At 43.7% G+C, this 21,119-nt stretch overlaps 2 non-coding genes across 2 annotated transcripts; one reads left to right on the top strand and one right to left on the bottom strand.

The window, feature by feature from the left end:
* Positions 1–1,726: 1,726 nt before the first annotated feature.
* On the top strand, positions 1,727–1,833 carry LOC120252200. Its single transcript, XR_005533741.1, has one exon. It is a non-coding gene; the product is annotated as a small nucleolar RNA R71 (small nucleolar RNA).
* A 5,653-nt stretch (positions 1,834–7,486) lies between these two features.
* LOC120251977 lies at positions 7,487–7,593 on the bottom strand. The gene has a single exon (XR_005533536.1). It is a non-coding gene; the product is annotated as a small nucleolar RNA R71 (small nucleolar RNA).
* Between the last annotated feature and the right edge of the window lie 13,526 nt (positions 7,594–21,119).

Raw genomic sequence — 21,119 nt, 5'->3', positions numbered from 1 at the left:
CTTCTTCAAGATCCCCGGGGTAGATGGTACTTCTTCGTTCGAGCCAAGCATCATTACTTCTTCAATCTCCTCCTCTTGATCGAACAAACCCTCATACTGGTCGAGGGATTAAACATTTCACTGCACATATTCATCAATAATCTCATCGGTAGTGTCTAGAAAATATAATGTGTCATCGAAAGTCAAGAAAATGCCGCATGGCTTCGGAGCGGTATGTGAGCTTGTCATCTCCAACTCTCAACGTTAGCTCCCGCCCATCCATGTCAATCAAAGCCTTGGAAGTTCGTAAGAAGGGCCTCCCAAGTATCAATGGTACATCCGCATCCTCATCGACGTCTAGCACCACAAAGTCAACATGAAATATATATTTGTCCACCTGGACAAGCACGTCTTCGATGATGCCCCTCGGATGTCGCACCGTTCGGTCCGCCAATTGTAAAGTCATCACGAGTGGGCCTAGGTTCTCCCAAACCTAGCTACGAAAGAAGGTGTATGCCATGACATTGATGCTTGCCCTGAATACTGCCAATGCCAATTCTTCACCTAAATTGCCAATGTTACAGGAATGATGAAGCTCCCGGGTCTTTCTTCTTATTCGGCATGTTGTTTTGCAAAATTGCCGAGCAAGATGCATCTAGGATCACGGAAGCACTCTCCTCTAACTTCCTCTTGTTGGTCAACAAATCTTTCAAGAATTTAGCATACTTAGGCATTTGAGCCAATGCCTCAACAAAAGGAATGTTGATGTGGAGTTACTTGAATAGACTTAGGAACTTCTTGTATTGATCATCCGCTTGGTCATTCTTCAATCTTGAGGGATAAAGGAATTCTTGGCTTGAAGGGTGGAGGTGCCACCTCCTTCTCTTTGCTCGGTCCTTCTCTAACCTCTATGACCTTGGGTACATGCACATTGGGCTTCTCACTCGGGAGCTTGACTTCAACCTCGCGGCCATTTCGCAAAGCGATCGCTTTTAATTGCTCTCTAGGATTCGTCTACTGTGTTGCTCGGTAAGCTCCCTTGTGGTGCGTTCCACTAGAGACTTACGCAATTTGTCCAACTCGTTCTCAAGATTGTGCAAGGATGCAGTGTGATTGCGAAGTGTGGCCTCAACTGATTCAAACCTTGAATTCGAAGATTGCACAAATCTGGTCAAGGCCTTCTCTAAGTCATTCATGCGGGTCTCCAAGCCATTAACTCTGTTCTCGACATTTTGGGGCTCGTTGTTGTTGGAAACCCAGCGCCCCATGGCCTTCTATGGACCTTAGTTTGCTCCATGAAAAAAATTTGGATGATTCTTCCAACCCGAATTGTAGGTGTTGCTATATGGATTCCCTTGGTTCCTCATTGCATTACCCACAAAATCAATGTTCTCCACCGAAGATACATCACCAATAGAGATCGGACAATCGGAGGCATGTCCTCCTCCACATCGGTTACATGTTGTCACGGCCGCCACTACTGTTGAAGCTATAACATCTAGCTTCTTACCCAATGCTTCAACTTGAGCCGCCAATGACGTTACCGCATCTATTTCATGGAGTGCAGCCACTTTCTTCTTCTCCCTAGCATTCCATTGGTAGCTATTTAGACCCATTTCTTCAATAAGTTGTCACTATGCCTCGGGGGTCTTGCTACCTAAGGTACCTCCTGCTGCCGCATCCAAAAGTTGCCTTGTACTTGGATTTAAACTGTTGTAAAAGGTTTGCATAATCATCCACTCCGGGGAATCCGTGTTGTGGGCATTTTCGTGAGGAGCTCCTTGAACCTTTCCCACGCCTCAAATAGAGACTCCAATTCCATTGTACAAAGGGCGAGATCTCATTCCTTAGCTTTGCAGTTTTTCGGGGAGGAAATAACGGCCAAGAAAAAGCTTCTACCATCTCCTCCCATGTGGTGATCGAGGGCTTTAGGGTAATGAGTGTAGCCAACTGCTTCGCTCTCCCCTTTTAGGGAAAAATGGGAAGGCTCTCAACTTGATGGCATCATCCGTCACTCCGTTGATCTTGAGCATATCACACACCTCAAGAAAGTTCTCTATGTGACTCTTTGGATCCTCATCGGCCAAACCATTGAACTGTGCAGACTGCTGTAACATGTGGATGAATGCCGCCTTTAGCTCAAAGTTACGAGCTGTAATAGGGGGCGCACAATGCTCGATTGTGTCCCCAAATCGAAAGGTCTAGCATAGTCGGGAGGTGTCCTCTGCTGCTCATTACGATTACGCCATATTGCACGAACCTTCAACTTCAAATCGGCTAGAGTAGAGCGGTTCTTCCACGGGTCCTCTCCCTTTTCTTCTAAGTGTTCTTTCAAGCTCGGGATCTCCTTCAATCAATATTGAGGGGTTCCCTCGCGTCATCAACCTGAAGCTGCACAAAAGAAAGTAAAACAAATCAGAGCGATGATAGAAAAGAAGATGTGAAATAGAATAAATGAATGAATAGCTAAGAAAAACAAAAAGTGCAAAGTATCTCTAAATGCCTACTCCCGGCAGGCGCCAAAAAAACTTAATGAGGTTGCTCCATGAAGTGCGGAGTTATCGAGTAATAATCCCAGGGTGAGTGGGGGGTACTCGTATCCACAGGGAGTAGGGAATAAAAATACTTAGATTGCTTCGTAGCTAGGCGAAAGATGGAATAGTGATTTGTGTGTCAAAAGATGTGAAATAAAATAAACAAGAGAGAAAATGCAGGGAGAGGAGAAAGTAAGGCAATCGATATAAATGGGGTACTCGGGTATTGTTCCCCCTAGGACACTAGTTTCAAGTGCAAGAATCCTCTATTATGCTTCCTAACTAATGCAATTGAGAGTCAGTGGACATCCTTAAATACATGATCCCAAACCTAAGGTCAACCATGCCTAATTCTATACATGTCCCGAAGGAGAAATCTAACAATCTCAACACCTCGACTTTTCGTATAGAATTGCAATGAACTCTAGGGATTCAAGTGATAAATCTCTTCCTATGTATAGACCTAACCCTTTGGTCCGGTGGAAGGTCCCTAGCCACAATTAAGCCCCGAGTGCTAAAATTACCTTAGCAGCTTCACTCCATTGCACTCGCAACTAGGCCCCAGCGGATGGTCATCCCTTAGCCCATTCACTCTATTGTGGCCGCAAAGAACTCGAGGAGCGGAGGTAGAATCTCACACCCGAGGAGGAAGGGGACGCTCTGTGCCTCTCGACTCACCCTCTCAACCCTCTCCAATCAAGCTTCGTCTAACCCTCGTGGTGTGTCACTCACTCACAAGGATAACCGAGTGAACTCTCAACCCCTAGTGTCACTCTAAGAGAGTATTCAACAACAAGCATTCAAGATTGGAACTCACAAACACATCAATTAATTGAAAAACATAATAAAAGAGATTCAAAAGAAACTAATACATCCTAGGGTTCACAAATACCCAAATACCCACTAGGGGTTTAGCTCTCCATGGAGTTTAAAACAAAAGATAATGAAATCAAATGCAAAGATAAACAATCCATAAGAAAAACCCCCTCGATGGTAGTGTCGATGGTCTTGTGGAGAGTCCTCTACTCGTCGTACGATCTCCTCGTCCGGTATAAGATACACCTTTGTCAGAGGCTCCCTTACCAACCTTCTTCCTACCAAGACGCGATGTCGGTGCCGTAGAACCTCCTCCAAGACCTAGCCAATATCTCTCCAAACCCTAACTGCCGCCTTCTCTCAAGATGGGGGAAAGATGAACAAAGGATGAAGAATAGAATCTTTGAAATCGAGGGCGATTCGACTTTAAATAGGGAGCTGGAATCGGGGTTTCCACGCCCGTGTGAGACTCCACACGGCCACTGTGTAAAATAACGCATGGGCGTGTGTAAATTCCACATGCCCATGTGACTTCTACATTTCTTGCTTCTTGGTGGTTTGTCAATAAATCCTGCTACAAAGCAGTATGCAGTATCCCGATTCCATGACTTCATCGAGAGTAGCGTGAGCGGGCACACGTCCACGTCGTGGAGCAGCTTTGCTTCTTCATTATCAGACAAGTTGGTAGAGATCTTGTTCTACGTGCACAAGTCGGAACACTAAAGTGTGACTGCCCTTGTGCCCCTCCAAATGGTCTTGGTACTGAATTATAAAGAGGTTGGCACACACTCTAGTGTCTCGCACCCGACCTATGTCTTCGCGTTTGAACTTTATCAAGATTTCTCCCAATATTGGTGCAATCACGGTCCACATTGGCTTCTTTCTTTCACTTTCATCTTCACAACCCAATCGTGTAAAAAGAACATAGATGCACACATATTAATGCTAAAAACCCGACAAAAAGTAATGCAAATCATAAGGAAAGAAACGCTTTTGCTTGTCAAACTCCCCCACACTTAAGCTTTTTGCTTGTCCTCAAGCAAAAAAATTAAAACATTAGTATGCATAGATGAAGGGAATATTGGAAGTGCTTGGCCTTAGGTTCACCAAAGCATGCAAAGAAAGCATTCTAATAGCAATGGAAATTTTTTTACCACTAAATACGAAAAAAATCAATGCTCTAGCTAAAAAAACTTGAATCAAAAAGGATAATAAACCCGAAATCGTGTAAGTGTGTGGACTGACTCAATCAACCCAAGGTATACTCCTCAAAGTTCTAGGAACAAGGGACTTGTTATCTACAAAAGTACCACAAATTCACAGCAGTAGTAGCTTCACACATCCTCGAAGGTAGCCCTTTTTCAAGCGGCCGCTAAAGGTGGCTTTCACACTTTCGAAGAGGTAGCACTTTCTACCGGGGTGGTAGCTTTCACACTTTTAGTATCCGACTTATGAGAGTAGCTTCATACATCATAGGAGGTAGCTCTTTCCACACAACAAGAACAACTAAACAAGAAAAACTATTTTTGTTCCTTCTTTTCTTTTCCAAATTTTTTAACTCACAAACAAACTAAACTAGTCCCTACAACATTAAACTTGAGTTTCCAAAAGAGTTTAGAGAGTGAGTAGTGCAACAAGTATAAATCGGGCAAAAAAATTCCTACAAATTCAAGCGAGTAACTAGAGCATGAAAACATTCAATGTTAAAAATTCTCCTAAACTAAAGAATACCATTATTGCAACTAAGGTGAAGACGAAAGTGAGAGAAAAAAGCCAATGTGGACCGTGAATGCACCAATGTTGGGAGAAATCTTGCTAAAGTTCAAAGCGTGAAGACATAGGTCGGATCGCGAGGCAGCTAGAGTGTGTGCCAAACCTCTTTATAATTCGAGTTAGCACAACCAATTGGAGGGCACAAGGGCGGTCACACTTTAGCCTTCCGACTTGTGCACATAGAACAAGATCTCTACCAACTTGTCCGTTAATGAAGAAGCAAAGCGATCCACGACGTGGACATGTGCCCGTCTACGTTACCTCGATGAAATCATGGAATCGGGAATACTTCATGCCAGGTTGAAGTAGGATTTATGTGACCCGGACCCGAAGAAGCAAGCAGAGAGAAGCCACACGGGCGTGTGGAATTTACACTGCCCGTGCGTTATTTCGACAGGGGCCGTGTGGAGTCTCACGCAGGCGTGTGAAATCCGATTCCGACCCCTATTTAAAGCTGAATCGCCTCGATTTTCAGCATCTTTTTGTTCATCTTCATTCTTTCTCGCCCCATCTTGAGAGAAGGCTGCGGCTAGGGGTTTGGAGAGGTATTGGCAAGGTCTTGGAGGAGGTTCTCGGCTCCGACATCGCGTCTCATTAGGAAGAAGGTTGGTAAGGGAGCCTCGACAAAGGCGTATCTTATCTCGGGACGAGGAGATCGTGCGACGAGTAGAGGACTCTCCACAAGACCATCGACACAACCATCGAGGGGGTTTTTCTTATGGATTGTTTATCTTTGCACTTGATTTCATTATCGTTTGTATTAAACTCCATGGAGAGCTAAACCCTTAGTGGGTATTTGGGTATTTGTGAACCCTAGGATGTATTAGTTTCTTTGAACCTCTTTATTATGCTTTCAATTAATTGATGTGTTTGTGAGTTCCAATCTTGAATGCTTGTTGTTTGAATACTCCCTTAGAGTGACACTAGGGTTGAGAGTTCACCCGGTCATCCTTGTGAGTGAGTGACACACCACGAGGGTTAGAGCGAAAGCTTGATTGGAGAGGGTTGAGAGGGTGAGTCGAGAGGTGCAGAGGCGTCCCCTTTCCCCTCCGGTGTGATAGATTCTACCTCCGTTCCTCGAGTTCTTTGCAACCACAATAGAGTGAATGGGCTAAGGGATGATCCTCCGCTAAGGCCTAGTTGCGAGTGCAATGGAGTGAAGCGTTGAGGTGATTTTAGCATCTAGGGCTTAATTGTGGCTAGGGACCTTCCGCCTGGACCAAAGGGTTAGGTCTATACATCGGAAGAGATTTATCACTTGGAATCCCTAGAGCTCATTGCAATTCTACACGAGTGCGAGGTGTTGAGATTGTTCGATTTCTCCTCCGGGACATGTGTAGAATTAGGCATGGTTGACCTTAAGTTTTGGGATCATGTATTTAAGGATGTCCACGACTCACAATTGCATTAGTTAGGAAGCATAATAGAGGGTTCTTGCACTTGAAACTATTGTCCTAGGGGAACAATACCCGGGTACCCCATTTATATCGATTGCCTTACTTTCTCCTTTCCCGTACTTTCTCTCTTGTTTATTTCATCTTTTGTTATTTCACATCTTTTTGACACACAAATCACTATTCCATCTTTCACCTAGCTAAGAAGCAATATAAGTATTTTTTTACTCCCTACTCCCCTGTGGATACGATACCCTCCCACTCACTGGGGATTTATTACTTTGACAACTCCGTGCACTTGCGGAGCAACCTGTCAAGTTTTTGGCGCCGTTGCCGGGGAGTAGGCGTTTAGAAATACTTTGCACTTTTGTTTTCTTAGCTATTCATCCATTCATTCTATTTCACATCTTCTTTCCTATCATCATTCTGATTTGTTTTCTTTCTTTTTGTGCGACTTCAGGGTTGATGACCCGAGGGAACCCCTCAATATTGATTGAAGGAGATCCCGAGCTTGAAAAGAACACTTAGAAGAAAAGGGAAAGAACACGTGGAAGAACCAGTCGAATTTAGCTGATTTGGAAGTTGAAAATTCGAGGGCAATATGGCGAGACAGAATGAGCGCGAGAGGACACTCTCGATTATGCTAGACCTTCAGTTTTGGGAACACAATCGAGCATTGTGCGTCCCCATATTACAGCTCAGAACTTTGAGCTAAAGCCGACATTCATCCACATGTTGTAGCAATCCACACAGTTTAATGGTTTGGCCGATGAGGATCCAAACAGTCACATAGAGAACTTTCTTGAGGTGTGTGATATGCTCAAGATCAATGGAGTGACAGATGATGCCATCAAGTTGAGAGCCTTCCCATTTTCCTTAAAGGGGAGAGCAAAGCAGTGGCTACACTCATTACCTAAAGCCTCGATCATCACATGGAAGGAGATGGTAGAAGCTTTTCTTGGCCGTTATTTCCCTCCCGGAAAATCTGCAAAGCTAAGGAATGAGATCTCTTCTTTTGTACAGTCGGAATTGGAGTCTCTATTTGAGACGTGGGAAAGGTTCAAGGAGCTGCTGCGCAAATGCCCACAACATGGATTCTCGGAGTGGATGAGTATCCAAACCTTTTACAATGGTTTTAATCCAAGTACAAGGCAATTCTTGGATGCGGCAGCAGGAGGTACCTTAGGTAGCAAGACCCCCGAGGCATGCTGACAACTTATTGAAGAAATGGGTCTAAATAGCTACCAGTGGAATGCAAGAGAGAAGAAGAAAGTGGCCGGACTCCATGAGATAGATGCGGTAACGTCATTGGCGGCTCAAGTTGAAGCATTGGGTAAGAAGTTAGATGTTCTAGCTTCGAATAGAGTGGCGGCCGTGACAACATGTAACGGATGTGGAGGAGGACATGCTTCCTCCGATTGCCCGATCTCCATTGGTGATGTATCTTCAGTTGAGAAAGTTGATTTTGTGGGTAATGCAATGAGGAACCAAGGGAATCCATATAGCAACACCTACAATTCGGGTTGGAAGAATCATCCCAATTTTTCATGGAGCAACCAAGGTCCAAAGAAGGCCATGGGCCACCGGGTTTCCAACAACAACAAGCCCCAAATGTCGAGAACAGAGTTAATGGCTTGGAGACCCGCATGACCGACTTAGAGAAGGCCTTGACTAGATTTGTGTAATCCTCGAATTCAAGGTTTGAATCAGTTGAGGCCACACTTCGCAATCACACTGCGTCCTTGCACAATCTTGAGAACCAAGTTGGACAAATTGCAAAGTCTCTAGCGGAACGACCACAAGGGAGCTTACCGAGCAATACAGAGACGAATCCTAGAGAGTAATTAAAAGTGATCACTTTGCGAAGTGGTCGCGAGGTTGAAGGGAAGCTTCCAAGTGAGAAGCCCAATGTACATGTACCCGAGGTCATAGAGGTTGGAGAAGGACCGAGCAAAGAGAAGGAGGTGGCACCTCCACCCTTCAAGCCAAGAATTCCTTATCCCTCAAGATTGAAGAATGACCAAGCGGATGAGCAATACAAGAAGTTCCTAAGTCTATTCAAGCAACTCCACATCAACATCCCTTTTGTTGAGGCATTGGCTCAAATGCCTAAGTATGCTAAATTCTTGAAAGATTTGTTGACCAACAAGAGGAAGTTAGAGAAGAGTGCTTCCGTGATCCTAGATCCATCTTGCTCGGCGGTTTTGCAAAAGAACATGCCAAACAAGAAGAAAGACCCGGGGAGCTTCATCATTCCGTGTAACATTGGCAATCTAGGTGAAGAGTTGGCATTGGCAGATTCAGGGGAAAGCATCAATGTCATGCCATACATCTTCTTTCAGAAGCTAGGTTTGTTAGAACCTAGGCCCACTCGGATGACTTTACAATTGGCGGACCGAACGGTGCGACATCCGAGGGGCATCATCGAAGATGTGCTTGTCAAGGTGGACAAGTATATATTTCCTATTGACTTTGTGGTGCTAGACATCGATGAGGATACGGATGTACCATTGATACTTGGGAGGCCGTTTTTGCGAACTTCCAAGGCTTTGATTGACATGGATGGCGGGGAGCTAACGTTGAGAGTTGGAGATGACAAGCTCACATACCGCCTCGCTGAAGCCATGCGGCATTCTCTTGACTTTGATGATACATTATATTTTCTAGACACTACTGATGAGATTATTGATGAATATGTACAGGAAATGTTTAATCCGGACCCGTATGAGGGTTTATTCGACCAAGAGGAGCAGATTGTAGAAGTAATGATGCTTGGTGCGAATGAAGAAGTACCGTCTACCCCGGGGATCCTGAAGAAGGTGATCCAGAAAATGAAGAGGGTAAGGAGACGCCACCGGAAACACTCCAATACAGTTGGAGGTGTGCCCAAGCCGAGTGAGTTCCATGTATCATTGCTAGGTGTTCCCAAACCCGACAATTCAGCCTCTACTCTCAAGAGACTTTGCTCATCATGCTTCCAAACCATGGGTAAGAGGGCAACCTTCATTTATGAACCCCCGTGAGGTAAGACAAGGTACGTCAAGCTTAGTGACGTAAAACAAGTGCTTCTTGGGAGGCAACCCAAGTGTTTACTGTTTTTGTAGTTAGGTTGAATAAATAAATTGTTTAGTGTTGGTGCTTTCATTTTGAACTAGTTGTGCTGCATTCATTTTGGTGGATTTGTATATCATCGTGTGTTTTCATGAGGAGTTGGCGAAGATTTGGTCGCTTGAGCTTGTTTCCATTGTTTTTCATTGGTATTTGTTGCATAAAAAGGGCAGGCTCTGAATGTGTAACATGTTCAGAAAATTTCTGCAGAGCCTGCAGAGTTTTCCAAGTCATCCAAAGAGAACACACGGGCGTGTGGAATTTCCACATGCCCGTGGGGTTGTATTGCGAGCTCATCCAGAGAAGACACAGGGGAGTGAACTCACCCCTGTGAGCGACCCTGCGATTATTGGACGGCCGTTCGGAATTTCCGCACGGGCGTGCGTCATCCTGCAGAAACTTAGCACATTTTCCCAAGAGCACACAGGGGCGTGAACTCGCCCCTGTGGGCAACAGTTTGATATATACACGGGCGTGCGAATTTCCACATGCCCGTGTGGGTTTCTGCAGACAATCTCTTCTCTATCCCGAGAGTGCAGAGGGGCGTGCGAATGCCCCTGTGAGTTGAGCCTGTGAATGTCCACGGCCGTGCGGATTTTCCGCACGGGCGTGTGGAACACTTAAGAGAATTCTCTCGATTGAACAGAGAGCGCACAGGGGCGTGTGGCTGCCACTGTGGGTCGGGCGCATGGGCGTGGGTAATTTACGCACGGCCGTGTGGTTGTGTTCAGAGCGTTATGCTGAGAGCGCACAAGGGCGTGCGTACACCCCTGTGAAGCTCTCTCGTGGAGTCACACGGGCGTGGGTAATTTCCACACGCCCGTGTGGATATACAGAAACATAAGAGCCGTGGGTTTTCTTTAAAATCCTTTCGGTTTTCTTTATCTTCACACCCACACTCGCTCTGAGAACACCTTTCTATTCTTTCTCGCCCCTCTAGCGCCGATTTAGTGCGAATTTTGCGAGGTTTGCTAGCCGATTTCAAGTTTCTTCCTCTCAACTCGTCGGTAAGTCCTATTTTGGATTATCTTCATTGATTCCTAGTTTCCATTGATTGATTTAGCCAATAATGCTACGTTTCTATGATTCGAACGATTATTCATGTTTAGAAAGAGTTTAGAAGACAATTTTGGAGTGTATTATTGATTTTTGAGGCGCGGCCGTGCGGTTTTCACGCCCCGTGGATCCACACGGGCGTGTTGAAATTCCACACGACCGTGTGGATTTCTGCAGCATTGTTTCATCAACTTGTTTAATCGGGTTCTTTCAAAATTTTGCAGATTATGGCTCCCCGTTCAAAGAAGCAAGCTGATAAGAGGTCGCGTGAGTCGTCTCCTGAGCCTGAGGGCATTCGATTTGCTTTGCTGAAGCATCAGGTCCGCTATTAGCGTTTGTCGAGACTTCGGTTCGGACAGACTCGCTTCCTGGATATGAGTATATTGCGAGATCTGCAGCAGAGAGATGAGTTTGCAGCAGAAATTGAGGATCTCGTCTCTACGGGTGGTTGGAGGCAGTTGTTGATGGTTCGAGAGCCAGCCATCCGAGTGCTTGCACTAGAGGTTTTATCTACATTTGATTTCGACAGATCATACGCGAGCTTCGACAATGTAGATGCCATTCAGTTCAGAGCAGTTGGACACCACAATTGCTTGAGCGTCACTCAGTTTTCCATCTTGCTTGGCTTGTATAAGGAGGCATTCACAGACACTGATGGGTACTCTCAGTTACCGAGGGATTATCCTGGCGCCTTGACCCCGCAGAGAGCTTACCGGATATTATGTGGTCAGGGCCAGTATGAGCCAGGGGTGTCCAAGGCCACGTGTCTCTCCCGACCTGTATATCGATATCTACATGCCCTTATGAGCAGGTCGGTAAGTGGCCGTGGTGATAGCACTGGCGTTCAGAGCCGGCAGGAGCTGCTTTACTTGTACTCGATGGTGAAGCGCATAGCGATTCATTTAGGCCACATCATCACAGAGTACATCAGTCACCAGGGGCGTTATGATCAATTGGGAGCGATCTTCTCAGGCCCCTACATCACGAGACTAGTGCTGGGCATGGGTCTCTTGGATACAGTGCGCGGGGCAGAGAAGACGAGCACACCTGCGCCCCTGAGCCTAGAGACGATGAGGTTGATGGGCATGGTCTGCAGAGTTCGGGCAGGGGTTTAAGCTTTGGTTCTACCAGCTCCGGAGACAGCGGAGGAAGCCGAGGCATCCCAGCCTACTTCTGAGCCTCAGCCAACACCGATGGAGACCGAGGTACCTTTGGTGGCAGAGGACGCACCCATTGTACAGGTATCGTCACCATCTCGAGCCCATGATCGCTTTGAAAGGCTCGATAGTGCGGTGGGTTTAGTACAGACAGAGATAGCTGGGGCTCGCACAGAGATTGCTGAGATGAGGGCTACGCAGGCCACTCAGTACACCGAGCTCATGACACGTTTCGACATTCTACAGCAGATTTTAGAGCGAGACGTCGCCTCATCGTTCGTCCTGCGCCCGAGGACTCCTCAGCCCCCCTCGGCATCTTCACCATCTCCACCATCACCTGCTCCAGCACCGATGGATCCACCTCATACTTCATCCTCACCAGCAGCAGCACCAGCAGAGGAGCCCGAGCGTGGCACCGACACTTGATTTATTTTTCTTTATTTGCACTTTTATTTTTAGACTTGTTATCCTCAGAAAGGACTCTCCTTCTGAGTTTAGTTTGTTTTTGTCTCGAGTTGTATTGCTTGCTTTATCTTTTATATACTCGAGTTTGTTTATTTTTCTTTTATTGAGCTTTACTGAACCCCCTCGTGTATGCGTGCAGATGGTCTTGTCAGTATGGCAATTGAGAACTAGTCATGGGCATGACAAAAGTGGCCGTGTGAGCTTTACAACCCGTTGGAACATCACTCCCAAGGATTTATCTCCATTCAAATGCAACATTAGGAGTTAGGGGAGTATTGTTTCAATTGTCTCTCCCACATTTGCACTTCATTAATATATATCTTTTGAGTGAGATTGCACATGTACATTGAGGACAATGTACAACTTAAGTGTGGGGGGGAGTTCATAGTGCACATATCTTTTACATGATTTTTGAATTAACACATATGCTTACATAGCCAATGATGTTTCACCTTAGTTGCAATAATGGTATTCTTTAGTTTAGGAGAATTTTTAACATTGAATGTTTTCATGCTCTAGTTCTTGCTTGAATTTGTAGGAATTTTTGCCCGATTTATACTTGTTGCACTACTCACTCTCTAAACTCTTTTGGAAACTCAAGTTTAAGGTTGAAGGGACTAGTTTAGTTTGTTTGTGAGTTAAAAAAAAATTGGAAAAGAAAAGAAGGAACAAAATAGTTTTCTTGTTTAGTTGTGCTTGTTGGGTGGAAAGAGCTACCTCCTATGATGTATGAAGCTACTCTCATAAGTCGGATACTAGTTATGCTCTAATGAGAGAAAGAACTATCTAATGGGAAGTGTGAAAGCTACCACCCCGGTAGAAAGAGCTACATCTTCGAAAGTGTGAAAGCTACCTTTAGCGGCCGCTTGGGAAAGGGCTACCTTCGAGGATGTGTGAAGCTACTACCGTTGTGAATTTGTTGTTATTTTTGTAGATAAATAAGTCCCTTATTCCTAGAACTTTGAGGAGTATACCTTGGGTTGATTGAGTGAGTCCACACACTTACACAAATTCGGGTTTATTGTCCTTTTTGATTCAAGTTTTTAGCTAGAGCATTGATTTTTCGTATTTAGTGTTAAAATTTCCTTTGCTATTAGAATGCTTTCTTTGCATGCTTTGGTGAACCTAAGGCCAAGCACTTCCAATATTTCCTTCATCTATGCATACAATGTTTTAATTTTTGCTTGAGGACAAGCAAAAGCTTAAGTGTGGGGGAGTTTGATAAGTGCTTGTGCGATAAGAATGCGAAGCGTTCTTTCCTTATGATTTGCATTACTTTTGTCGGGTTTTAGCATTAATATGTGTGCATCTATGTTCTTTTACACAGATTGGGTTGTGAAGACGAAAGTGAGAGAAAGAAGCCAATGTGGATCTTGAATGCACCAATGTTGGGAGAAATCTTGCTAAAGTTCAAACGCGAAGACATAGGTCGGATGCGAGACGCTAGAGTGTGTGCCAACATCTTTATAATTCAGTTAGCACGACCAATTGGAGGGGCACAAGGGCAGTCACACTTTAGCGTTCTGACTTGTGCACATAGAACAAGATCTCTACCAACTTGTCCATTAATGAAGAAGCAAAGCGATCCACGACGTGGACGTGTGCCCGGCTACGTTACCTCGATGAAATCATGGAATCAGGAATACTTCATGCCGGGTTGAAGCAGGATTTATTGACAGCCAGCCGAAGAAGCAAGAAACAGAAAAGCCATACGGGCATGTGGAATTTACACACGCCCGTGCGTTATTTCCACAGGGCCGTGTGGAGTCTCACACGGGCATGTGAAATCCCGATTCCAGCCCCTATTTAAAGCTGAATCTGCCTCGATTTCAGCATCTTTTGTTCATCTTCTGTTCTACCTCGCCCCCATCTTGAGAGAAGGTTGTGGCTAGGGTTTGGAGAGGTATTGGCAAGGTCTTGGAGGAGGTTCTACGGCTCCGACATCGCGTCAGATTAGGAAGAAGGTTGGTAAGGGAGCCTCTGACAAAGGCGTATCTTATACCGGACGAGGAGATCACGCGACGAGTAGAGGACTCTCCACAAGGCCATCGACACGACCATCGAGGGGATTTTCTTATGGATTGTTTATCTTTGCACTTGATTTCATTATCGTTTGTATTAAACTCCATGGAGAGCTAAACCCCTAGTGGGTATTTGGGTATTTGTGAACCCTAGGATGTATTAGTTTCTTTGAACCTCTTTATTGTGCTTTCAATTAATTGATGTGTTTGTGAGTTCCAATCTTGAACGTTTGTTGTTTGAATACTCCCTTAGAATGACACTAGGGTTGAGAGTTCACCCGGTTATCCTTGTGAGTGAGTGACACACCACGAGGATTAGACGAAGCTTGATTGGAGAGGGTTGAGAGGGTGAGTAGAGAGGTACAGGAGCGTCCCCTTTCCCCTCCGGTGTGATAGATTCTACCTCCGTTCCTCGAGTTCTTTGCGGCCACAATAGAGTGAATGGGCTAAGGGATGATCCTCTGCTGGGGCCTAGTTGCGAGTGCAATGGAGTGAAGCGTTGAGGTGATTTTAGCATCTAGGGCTTAATTGTGGCTAGGGACCTTCCGCCTGGACCAAAGGGTTAGGTCTATACATAGGAAGAGATTTATCACTTGGAATCCCTAGAGCTCATTGCAATTCTATACGAGTGCGAGGTGTTGAGATTGTTCGATTTCTCCTCCGGGACATGTGTAGAATTATGCATGGTTGACCTTAGGTTTGGGACCATGTAGTTAAGGATGTCCATGACTCACCATTGCATTAGTTAGGAAGCATAATAGAGGGTTCTTGCACTTGAAACTATTGTCCTAGGGGGAACAATACCTGGGTACCCCATTTATATCGATTGCCTTACTTTCTCCTTTTCCGTACTTTCTCTCTTGTTTATTTCATCTTTTGTTATTTCACATCTTTTGACACACAAATCACTATTCCATCTTTCACCTAGCTAAGAAGCAATATAAGTATTTTTACTCCCTACTCCCTGTGGATACGATACCCCCACTCACCTGGGGATTTATTACTTCGACAACTCCGTGCACTTGCGGAGCAACCTGTCAATGTTATAATCAAGTTCTTCACTCTTTAAGTAACTATTGCAATTGTGAACACTTGTGATCTCTCGATGAGAATTGTGCTAATATGTTGATGTATATATTGAGCCTATGGGCTGCATTGTTATTTAAATATTTTGATGGTGACATGGGAGCCGAGCTCAAGTACTTACTATAGTAAGAAGCAGACGGTTCCCACGGGCCGACCTAGTTAAGGTGGCGTGGAAAACTATCAAATCGGTTATGCCATTTCAAGTGGAAGTGTACAGTCCTAACTTTGATATAGTTGGCTTGTTTAAAGTGACCACATGGACTTCCCATCGGTCAATGCCAAGATACTCACATCTTGTGGCTCCAGACCTAACAGAGGCCACATTTAGCCATGGAGGGTTTTCGAGGCCAGAGATTTTATTTTGAATTTTATTGAGAAAGCTTATATTCTTATGTTATATTTGTTATTTAAAGTATCTTTATTCTTATTAAGAATCAAAACATGTTTATGGTATTTTACTTTCATTAATAATGCTTGAGTTATAGTCCCATGTTTAACCCCTTACTGAGTAACTAAGTTACTCACCCCCTCTCATTTTCCACCTTGACGATAATACTGCATTGGGGTAAAAGCGTGAAGTGCTTGGCAGAGTTTGTTTTGTTGTTCTCTTTGTGTTGTGTATGATACTTAATTATTTTGGCATGTATTAAATGGATCCACTAGGATTTTATATACTAATGTTATGTGTTATATTCTTTGGTCATTCGTACTTGTGTTAGTATGTCCAAGAATTGTTATAAAAGGCTACCTTATGTTTGAGATTGTTATTATTTCTAAAAGGGTCATGTTGTGATGTATCTCATATTGTATGTTACCCTTACGCATATATGTAGGAAAGGCGATGCTATTATTATTGGTATTATTGTTGCTGTTGATTGTTGTAAAGTTATTCCTTGTTGTTTTAGTGGTATTGTACAATGATCAAGTTAGCCTTATGGTATTTTGGGGTTTTGGTAGGCATTTGACCTTTCTTGCGAAGTGACATACTTTAGTGGTATCAAAGCCCTCGTTTAGAGTTAGGTCAAGGTTTAGACAATATAATTTTGATCTAGTGTTAGTTCCTCGATTAGATCAGAAGTCTAATTTTTTATCTTTGTAACTAGTAGATCCCAATAGGCTCTGCATATAGCATTGTTGTATATTGAGGTTATTTCTAAAAGGTGTCTTGTGTTTTCTTTCAATAAAATGCCAGCACAATGTTCACACGCATGTCGTGCGGGAGTTACTCCCCCTGCTGTTGCTACATTAAGAGTTCAGAGATGTGGGAGGCAAGGGGAACCATCCCCGGCCTCATCTCTATCACCACCTAGGCAGGAGTCCAGTTCAGCGTGTGATCCCTCAGTGGCTGCTTCTGGGCATACCCTTTAGGTGTAGGGAACTACTCTAGTGCCTTGTTCTGTTCCAACTCCTGAGGCAAAAGAAGCCTTCATTGTTCATTGGGTTGCCAAGGGAAGACAACCTTCATGGTTCATTGGGTTGCCAATGGAAGGCAACCTACCTATCAGGAGCATCAGGAATTTTTGGAGTATTGGAGGATCTTTAGGGGACAGGTTCAAACAGCCCCAGCACTAGCTTTAGCACCACCAGAGACTTCAATAATTTAGTATGCACCAGCTGAGGTCAGTGGAACTAGTCAGGCCGAAGCACTATCTAAACTCCTACAAGAAGCCCGACAGCTTGGATGTGGTTCTTTTGGTGGCAATAGTGATGCTATGATTCCTAAAGAGTGGATTAAGAGGATAATTGTTACCTTCCATGATATGAGTATAGGTGTTGAGATAAGACTTAAGGTTACTAATAGACTGCTAGAGGATCGAGCTCAGATTTTGTCAGAGAGTTTAAAGAGAAGATCCTTTTGGTAGGTCACTTGGTCAAATTTCTTACTTGAGGTTGATGAAGAATACTACACCAGATTTCACCATAATCAAAAGATGCACAAGCTCATGAGATTGGTATAGGGGAATAAAACAGTTATAGAATATGAGATAGAGTTGAAGAACTTGGCTAGTTTTTTTCCAAATTTAGCAGCTACAAAGGAGCTTTGTTGCTCTAAATTTTAAGTTTGATTGAATTTAGGTATTAGAGAAAGAATGGCAGTTACAATTAAGCAAAGCTTTAAGGAGGTGGTACAGTCAACCTTGAGGGCAGAGCAACTTGTTAGAGAATGGAAGAGAATTCGGGAGAACATGGTAAAGAGAAGAAGCTTAGAGATGGGGCAGCCATCCAAGAAGAGTAGGAGTGAGGGTTCTTCTAAGTACACTTCTACATCAGGCCCATTAGATCTCCACTACCTCAGAATGGTGTCCAGTAGAGATTCACACATTCTAACAGTGGTCCTAGTGTTAGAAGCCCAGAAGCTAGCAACAGGTGCTAAAATTGTGGAATGGACACTTGAGATCAACAGTGCCTAACTCATCGCAAGTGCTTCCAGTGTGATCAGACTGGACACTTGAGATCAACATGTCTAGAGCTAGGACAAAATGCATCTACACCACCATCTCAGGGCCGTCCTAGTCAGTACAGAGGTTTGCAACCAGTAGCATCCTCCCTAGTCACTTTCAAGTCAGGAGTTGCCAGTAACACTTCACAACCAGGTCCCCAGTGACCACATACTATCTCTCAAACCGGAGTATTAGTCATGAGAGAGAAAGAGGCTGAGTGTAGGTCAAATGTGATCATAGGTACGCTATCCATTTTTCAACATGACGCTTATGCATTGGTTGATTTTGGGTCAGAGCACACTTTTGATAGCACTACATTTGCATGTCATGCCAATAGTCCTCCTTTCTTAGAGTGTGAGTTGGTGATACAAACTCCTTTTGGTGAGAAGGTAGTAAAGAGTTTGGTGTATAGGGAGTGTTTTGTGCTAGTCAGTGTAGTTGTCTTCAAGGCACACTTAATTCCTTTGGAGATCAAGGATTTTATGCCATCCTTCGTATGGATTGGTTCGATAGGCATCATGCTTCAATTGATTTTTGCTATAAGAAAGGAACTTTTCATGGGTCCTCAGGGCCCACAGTGGTCTTAAGGGGTGTGAGAAGGACTTTGCCTTCATATGTCGTAGATGATGCTTTGAGTAGGAAGTCTACTTCAGTATCTTCTTTGAGGGTGTCCTATCTGCAAATACTTTCAGCAATGAAGGAGTTAATATTAGAACTTGAGACTGAAGCCAGTGAAGCATTAATAGACAGCTTTGTAGTAAGACCTTTACTATTAGAAGTATCAAGGAACTTTAGAGAGCTGATGAAAAGTTGGTACAAGAAGTGCAGAAGGTACAAGTAAGAGAGACCAGTGAGTTCATATTGAGAGAAGATGGAATCCTAGAGTTTCAAGGACGTGTTTGTGTTCTAATAGATTCAGAATTTAGGAAAGCTATCTTGGAAGAAGCTCATTCTTCATCTTATACCGTTCATCTAGGAAGTACTAAGATGTAAAGAACAATCAAGAAGAATTATTGGTTTTCAAGGATGAAGAGTTAAGTGCTTAGTGTGTCAACAAGTGAAGGCAGAACATCAAAGGCCATCAGGACTCCTACAACCTCTTCCAATCCTAGAGTGGATGAGGCAGCATGTGACGATGGATTTTGTGGTTGGTTTACCACGAACATCTTGAGGATTTGATGTAGTGTGGTGATAGTGGACAAGCTAAAAAAGGTCAGCACATTTCTTAGCAGTGTATACTAAGTATTCTTTGTAGAAGTTGACAAAGTTATACATTGATGAGATAGCAAAGTTGCATGAGGTACCTGTTTTGATAGTTTTTGATCGAGACCCTAGATTAAGTTCTTATTTTTGCCAAGATTTCAGGAGGCTTTAAGTACAACTTTGAAGTTCAGCACTGCTTACCATCCTCAAACATATGTTCATTTAGGGAGGAGCACCTTTGAAGATATGTTGAGAACCTACGTAATAGATTTCCAAGGGAGTTGGGATCAACATCTAGCACTTGTGGAATTTTCCTACAACAACTATTTTTAGGCAAGCATTTGTGTAGCTCCATATAAAGCTTTGTATGGAATAAAATGCAGAACCCCCTCTTTGTTGGGATGAAATGGGAGAAAGGAAGCTTCAAAGTAATGAGTTGATTGACATAACTGTTGAGAAAGTAAGAGTAATTAAAGATAGATTCAAAGCAGCTCAAGATAGGCAAAAGAGCTATGCCAACAACCGTATGAGATTCTTGGAGTTTGCGGTCGGGGCTAAAGTATTCTTGAAAATATCTCCATGGAAAGTGGTAATTCGTTTTCGAGGTAGGGGGAAACTGAATCCTAGGTATATAGGTCCATTTTTGATCCTAGAAAGGATTGGACTGGTAACATATCGATTAGAATTACCACCTGAGTTGGAGAAGATTCATAATGTGTTCCATGTGTCTATGTTGAACAAGTATGTCCCCGACCCTTCTCATTGTCTTGAAGCACCACCAGTGGAGTTAAGATAAAATTTGAAGCTTGAAGTGTAACCGGTAAAGATTTGGGATCGCCAAGTGAAAAATCTTCGGTAAAAAGTCATTCCTATGGTAAAACTGCATTAGGGGAATAATGATGCCGAAAAGATAACTTGGGAGCCAGAAGAAATGTTGAGATTAAATACCATCTTTTCTTTGAAACTAGAGGTATGATAAATTTATTTAATGGTGGTAGACTGTGGTATGTCACTTTTTCTTCCTTGATTAGAGTGATGTAATTTCAGGCCCTTTCCTTGTATGCTAGCTTGTTATCGTAGTTGTTTTCGTTTTGTGTTTAGATCAGGGTTTGTCGCCGATCATTTTGAGGGTGTTATGGAGTCATCCGAGTGCATGGATTGTGCACAGGCCGCACAACCCCTACAAGGAGTTGTGTGGCCGCATAGGAGGCCTCACACCCCAGGCTGAGGGGTGTATAGCCTGGTGTCTGGGCCACACATCAGCCGCACACCCTTTTGTCTACGGTGTGAGGGCACTATGTGGGCCGCACATGAACCCACACACGCTAGGTTTTAGTGTTTTTATATATGTTTGAGTTCGTTTTCCCATCTTTCTTCCATCAAAACCCTCTCTCCTCTCCTCCTCTCTTCCTCTACAATTCTTTGAAGTTTAAGGGATAATTTTGGAGGGATTCTTGGTCTTGTTCTTGGATTATAGGATTGATCATCTCTTGACTTAAGGGAAGCTTCCATCCTTTCTTGTTTCTTCTTTGTTCTTTGGATGAGTATAATGAGGCTTTGGTTGTGGACTCAAGTGGGAGCTTGATTCTTGTTCCTTATCAACTTCTTTGATGGAAAAACTTGGGAGGAGTATTTGTGTTGATTTGTATGACTTTGACATAGAGAAATCCTTGAACCCTCTTCTCCTTTGATTTTGAATTTACTGTAGCACTGAACCAAGTTAGGTTTTCCTTGATTTCCTTGTTGGTTTTAAGGGTTGTGAGAGATCTATTCTTGCTAGATCTTCTAGTTAGAGAGTTAGGAAACACTAGAAGCAATCATTTTCCTATTTTGAGCATTGTACTACATTTCAATTGATCAAGTTGCTGATGATGTTTGGTTATTTGTTTTGGTTTGTTTAAATACTTTGAGGAGGTGAATCTTCAAGCAAGGGGAAAGTGCCGGTGGAGAAGTGAAACTGGAGGTTTCAAGTTCGCCAAGTTTGTGAGTGGGTTTTAGTAAAATATGGACTATAAATCATATATGTTACTCTAATATCTAAGTTGCTTGCCTTTGAATGACAAATTCCTTGTCGCTAAATCTTTTT

Source organism: Dioscorea cayenensis, chromosome 20 (genome assembly GCF_009730915.1).
Source record: "Dioscorea cayenensis subsp. rotundata cultivar TDr96_F1 chromosome 20, TDr96_F1_v2_PseudoChromosome.rev07_lg8_w22 25.fasta, whole genome shotgun sequence".
Taxonomy (NCBI): Eukaryota; Viridiplantae; Streptophyta; class Magnoliopsida; order Dioscoreales; family Dioscoreaceae; genus Dioscorea; species Dioscorea cayenensis.
Note: the sequence above shows the minus strand (reverse complement) of the source record. Positions and strands in the feature narration are given on the sequence as shown.